Genomic DNA, 6,021 nt, shown 5'->3' with positions numbered 1-6,021 from the left:
GACTTTTAGCTGAGCCATCAATTGTTGTCAGCTTCTCAGATGGCATCAACCATTGGTCTCAGACTGAGGCTGTTAATTGATTGATACTGTATGCTTTGTCTTGGATGATGCACTCCAGCATAAGAAACAGAAAACCAAGCTCAAAATGATGTCAACCATAAGTGAATGTATTATCTCATACAATGAGGAGTCCCAAGGTTAGGAAGTTTCAGAGGATCAACAATAATCATCAGTGACCCAGGTTCTTTCCACCTTTTTTCTCCATAGGCTGATTGTATCAGTCTAGTGTCTCATGTTCACAAGATGGCTGCAGCATTCCCACCATCACAGGCAGACACAATAAGATCATCATCATCATCATCATCATCAGAAAAATCATTGTTTCCTTTGGGTTTCTTTGTAGTAGTGAAAAACATTTCCCCCAATCCACTTCCCTTCCAATGTTATTGTTCAAAATGGAGTCAGAGGCTGTGTTCATTTCCTAAGGCTGCTGGAACAAAGTACCACAACCTGGGTGGCTTCGAAATGTATTGTCTCATGGTTCTGGAGTCTTGGAAGTCCAAAATCAAGGTTTCAGCACAGCCCACTCCTCTGAAACCTGTAGGGGAAGAAGGATCCTTCCTTGCTCTTCCAGCTCCTGTGGCCCCAGCCCTTCCTGGACTTGTGTGGCATCTCTCCAATCTTTACATGGCCCTCTCCCTGTCTCTCATACTGCCTTCCCTCTGCGCATTACATGTCTGTGTCCAAATTTACCTCTTTTTATAAGGACACGTCACATTGGATTAGGACCCACCTTAAGGACCTCAACTTAATCATTTGCAAGGACCCTATTTCCAGACAAGGTCACATTCACGAGTACAGGGTGTTAGGATTTCAACATATCTTTTGAGAGAGACACAATTCAGCTCATAACACCTTTTTCTTAAATCACTGGCAAGGGGAATGAAGTCATTGCAGTTGGCTTCCAGTGACTCTCAACCAAGACATAACATAACAGCTTCACTCAGGGACGTTGGGGCACGTAGGAGAGTTTTTAGAAGTCCTTACATCTGGGACCCCTCTGAACACACAGTCCCTGGGGGCAGAAATGCTATTCTTCCTGTAATTGGAACGCCAATAGTGCCCCACTGAGCAATACTCCAGACTAATCAAGGGCATAGGGCACCTGCCCTGCACATGGAGCCTCTGGGAGTAGGGCAAATATGGGAACAAAAGCTCTGCCAGAGACACAAAGAAGGGAACAGATTCGGGAAGGCCATTAACAAGGCCTGCTGACTGTTGCACTGATTTCATGGTGTGTCCTTCCAAAGGCCTCTGACCCAGACCCAGAGCATTAGGTAAAGCAACAATTATCTTCCTCTATTCCTCTTGATGGTGGTGAGGGAGAATAGCAGGAATAATTTTCTTATTGGTTTGAAATACCTCCCTCCTCTTCCCCACCATGCCCACACCCACCCTGTACCCTCAGTGTCGGTAAAGTAGCTGGAGGGGGCAGGGGGCGGGAAGATTGAAGGAAAGAAAAACATCACACATAGCTTCAAAACATAGCCACTATTACTTTCTTTTTTATTTTATTTTATTTTTAAGATATTTTGCTATGTGCGGTTTGCTTACCAAATTGACATCCTGCTTGTATTCAAAACCAGGCCTACTACTTTTAGGAAAGCAATACCTACTGTTCTAATGATGAAATTGAAGGGATGCGAAGAAATATAAATAACAATTAGCCAGATCTAATTCCCCAGTGACAACTACTGTTATGCTGCTGGATATGTTCTAGTTTTCTTTTTCCTCCCTAAGCGTTCTCAGATAAAATATTTGAGATTATACTACTATATACACAGATTTTTTTTTTACCCTGGTTAACCAGTAACATTTAGAAGTTCTACAAAACAATAGTATAAAGGGTAGCTTGATGGCATAAAAGATCTGCCACTAGACTCTCAATTTAAAAAGTGTAATGATTCAGAACATTAGTGCTCAGGTGGCTGAAAGCAATGGCGCCTATTCACCCAGGCAGCACGGACTGGAATCAAACATGGAGGTTTGCTTTGCAGCATGTGACGCGGTGGGATTGTGGGGTAAGCCCAGGCCCAGGTGAGGCAGGTGCTTCCTTCTCCGGGGTCTAACCTTTCCAGTTAGAGACCCTTCCAGTCGCCTCCTGGGAGGCCTCCAGGACAGAAGTGACAGATTGGAAAGGGTCCTCAACAAGGCCCTTCCAGGGCACACTCTCACCCAATCTCCTTGGGCACCCACCTGCTTGGGCCCCTAGCAGGGGTAGATGCCGCTGGTGCTGGGTGGGTAACTGACTTGGAAGGTTACTTTCCTGGCACTGGGTCCTCTCCTCCCATACAGGACAGAGGTACAGACATCCTCTTTTTCCAGGTTTTCTGCAGCCCTACCAACTCGCTCTCCTCCTCTGGGCTCCCAGCTGAAGGCAGAGTGACCCTCAGCACCACCCCCGCTGACCGCTGGCTCTGAAGGCCCCTCCTGAGCACAGCACAGCCAAGCTTTAGGGCCTCCAGATGGGCTCTTGGACTGCGGATTGTCTAAGCACCCACTCACCCAGCCCTCTGGGAGAGAGAGGTCCATGCTTAGCTCTATGGGGACATGCAGGGACCGTGGGGGCCCTTTGATCACATTGTGGTCACACCGGTTGCCTTGTCTTGCAAATGCTTGCCCCTACCCTGCAAATCCTGCCCCCTAAGCTCCCTCTGCCTCCCTGAAGATTGCCTCACCTTCCTTGCCCGGACCCCGTCCTCCGCCCTGGCCTGCACCCCCTTCCCTCCTGTGTGAAGGGAAAGGTTAAGTGGAGACACGATCACCCTGTCTGTTGCGATAGAGACGCAGTAACTTTCTCCTCTAATCAACCTGTCAGGCACGATTAAGCTGCTGAGAGACTCAGGCCACGCAGCACAGCCGGCTCCCAGCATAGCCCACACAGGCGCATGCATTCATGCACATGCGCGCACCTACGCATGCTCACCTGTGCGCATAGACGTGCACTTGCCCACACAGGGGGACAGACATGCTCACATATGTGCTCGCCCACACCCGTGCACGCACCCGGTCTGGGGCCTCACTCTGTGACCGGGGAAACCTACGTAAACAGAGATGCCCGCTGCTCAGGTGACAACTTGCCCCCCAATCACTTCTTCATCCATCCCACAAGCACACTGGAGCAGCTCCTACGTGACAGGTCCTCTGGCCGCAGCTGGGAAGTGCCTGCCCTCAGGGTGCCTGCAGGCTAGCAGGGAACACAGACAACCCCAGGTAAACTTTATAGACAAGAGAAGGTTGCAGCATAGCCCAAGATGCTGGCTGCTTGGACGAAGGGGAGGTGAGAGCCAGATCTGGGGAGGGAAGGGGGCTGGCAGGTAGTAGGGGGAGTCTAAATCCCCTGTTACCACCAGGAGCAGACCGCCTGGGTGCCAGGCTTCTCTGCCACTGACAGCCGCGTGACCTTGGGCACATCACCTAATTTCCTTGTTCCTCAGTTTCCAAATCTGTAAAATGGGGTTATAACCATTCTAAGGTTAGTTAGTGTGTGTGAACTGCTCAACAGAGCCTGGTGTAACATGAGTGCTCAGTGAGTTTCCCTAGGATTGACCCACTTAAGGAATTGTGCTCAGCAGGTGGTGGGCATCTGGAGGACCCAACGTTAGCATAGGGTGACCAGGACTAACGGGACGGGGCGCTGAGGTTGGGGGATAGAAAAGAACAGGCAGGCCAGACCCTACAATGGAGGGCCTAGAGAGGTAAGGCCTGTAGCCAAAAACATGTCTTATCCACTTGTGATTTGGGCCAGGCCAAGCCTCCAGGCAGAATTGAATTTCATCCTCCAGAAATACATCCTGTACCAAAACTTTCAGTATGAAAACATGACGTGAAATAGCTCAGATTGGTCCATATAGCTTCTTGTGGGAACCTAGGAACTGGGGGGCCCAGGGTACATTTCACTTAGCCTCTGTCCTGGAGATCCCATCTCTTTCCTTCTCCACCCCACCCCTCTTCTCCCCCAGCCCCTGCCCCAACGGAGATCCCAGGATGTGGCAGAACCACTGCCAGTAAATCACCCTGTGTGGACTATAAATAAGTCAAGTGGAAAGTTACACTAACAGAATGAGGACATCCTCAGTTAACACTTGGACTCTCTGCTCCCTACCAGTCCGGGTCAAGATCCAACCTCCTCACTCCCCAGTCCCCTGAGCTGCTCAGAGGTTCTTGGATCTGAGGTAGGATTGCCTAGCCTGAAGATTTCTCCTACAGCTGCCCATGCTCAGGACCAATATTGGGACTGTGCAGAGGGAGAGACAAACAACCCGGCCCTCAGGGAGCCCCAGTCTGAGGGGGAGACACAGCCCTGCCCTCAGGGAGCCCCAGTGTGAGGGGGGAGACACAGCCCTGCCCTCAGGGAGCCCCAGTCTGAGGAGGGAGACACAGTCCTGGCCTCAGGGAGCCCCAGTCTGAGAGGGGGACACACAGCCCTGCCATCAGAAGCCACAGTCTGAGGGGGAGACACAGCCCTGCCCTCAGGGAGCCCCAGTCTGAGGGGGAGACACAGCCCTACCCCCAGGGAGCCATAGTCTGAGGGGGAAGACTCAACCCTGCCCTCAGGGAGCCCCAGTCTGAGGGGGAGACACAGCCCTGACCTCAGGGAGCCCCAGTCTGAGGGAGGAGACACAGCCCTGCCTTCAGGGAGCCCCAGGCTGAAGGGGAGATTTTATTTTTATTTATTTTATTTTATTTTATTTTATTCTATTTTATTTTATTTTATTTCACTTATTTTTTGATATCTGATCCTATTTATTTGTCACTCTTAGAAAACCTCATTTTTGACTGGACTTAGAGGTGGAAGCTTTCAGAGAGGACAGCCTCCGTCTCTTAACAACCTGTTCCTGGTGTTTTTCTTTGGCCTCCTTCATTCTCTTGGCCAAAGGTTTAGCATATTCTGTGGCCTGTTCCTTACTTTTCTTAGCACACTGTTTCTTCAAAGCAATACACCGACCTTTTTGTTGGAGGACATGTGGATTCACAAGACACTGAATCTTGGGCGCTTTGGTCCTGAGTTTCTTACCTCTGTGTTTAGGAGCTCTCACACTGGAGGACATTGTCTTCTTTAGAGAGACTGAAATGTTTGTGGATTTTGCCAGCCAAAAGAGGCCTGGTAGTATCAGGGAATCCAGAAATATCCTTCTCCACAACCCCCCCTTCTTTTACAAAGACCAAGTTGAGAACACTGAGATTAGCACCCACAGGGCAACCCTGAACAGATTCACACTTTCTTTCTCAAGTCTTCTTTGGCCTGTAACAGGAAGGCACCTTACTCAACAGCGGGTGGACACGGCCATGGGTCAGAACACCCTGCTTCAGGGGGAAGCCTTGTCTGCCATCGTCACCACTGATTCGGGCCACAGAACCCTTCCGTTCTTCACCCAGAGCGTCAGCAGCTTCTGTGGCCATCCGCTTCTCATAAAAGATGCTAAGTTTCATCATCCACTTCAATGAGCTCCCGGCTGCTGGTAGCTTGGAAAGAGATGTTCAGTCACCTCGGAGGTGCTACAAAAAGAGCGAGGGGGAAATTTTAAACAAACACATCAACAAACACAAGATTAGGATATTGGAGAAGAGACAGAACTTCTGGAGAAAAACTTCCCAGGGCTGTGAACTCCAAAGTTGCTTCAGGAATTCAAAGAGGCAGGAACAGGGATCTCACCCCTCCTAGATGGAATCCTCATCATCAGGGCTGGGAGCGGCTGCCCGGGAGAGATCAGCACATTCTTCATCCTTCCTTTTCACGCTGAGCCTCCTTCTCCCCAAAAGCTTTCCATGCCCTCTCTGTTGCTGGAGCTTTACAACCCCTTTACAATAGCTTGACAAGGCCTGTGAGGAGGGTGGGCGAGGAGCATCCTCTTGTGGTGCAAGGAGAGGAAACTGAGGCTCTAGTCCAATACCCTGAGCAGCTCGGTCCAGAACTGGGCCTGGAATCCTGGATTTGGGCTAAAACTTGTGCCAGTTTCC

At 50.2% G+C, this 6,021-nt stretch overlaps 1 pseudogene; it reads right to left on the bottom strand.

Annotated features, from left to right (window-relative positions):
- Positions 1-4,829: 4,829 nt before the first annotated feature.
- LOC121029241 (40S ribosomal protein S6-like) lies at positions 4,830-5,545 on the bottom strand (annotated as a pseudogene).
- Positions 5,546-6,021: the final 476 nt, after the last annotated feature.

This window comes from Herpailurus yagouaroundi, unplaced genomic scaffold (assembly GCF_014898765.1).
Source record: "Herpailurus yagouaroundi ecotype Mexico unplaced genomic scaffold, PumYag 139, whole genome shotgun sequence".
In the NCBI taxonomy this organism is placed as follows: Eukaryota; Metazoa; Chordata; class Mammalia; order Carnivora; family Felidae; genus Herpailurus; species Herpailurus yagouaroundi.
This window is presented reverse-complemented; position numbering and strand designations above follow the sequence as displayed.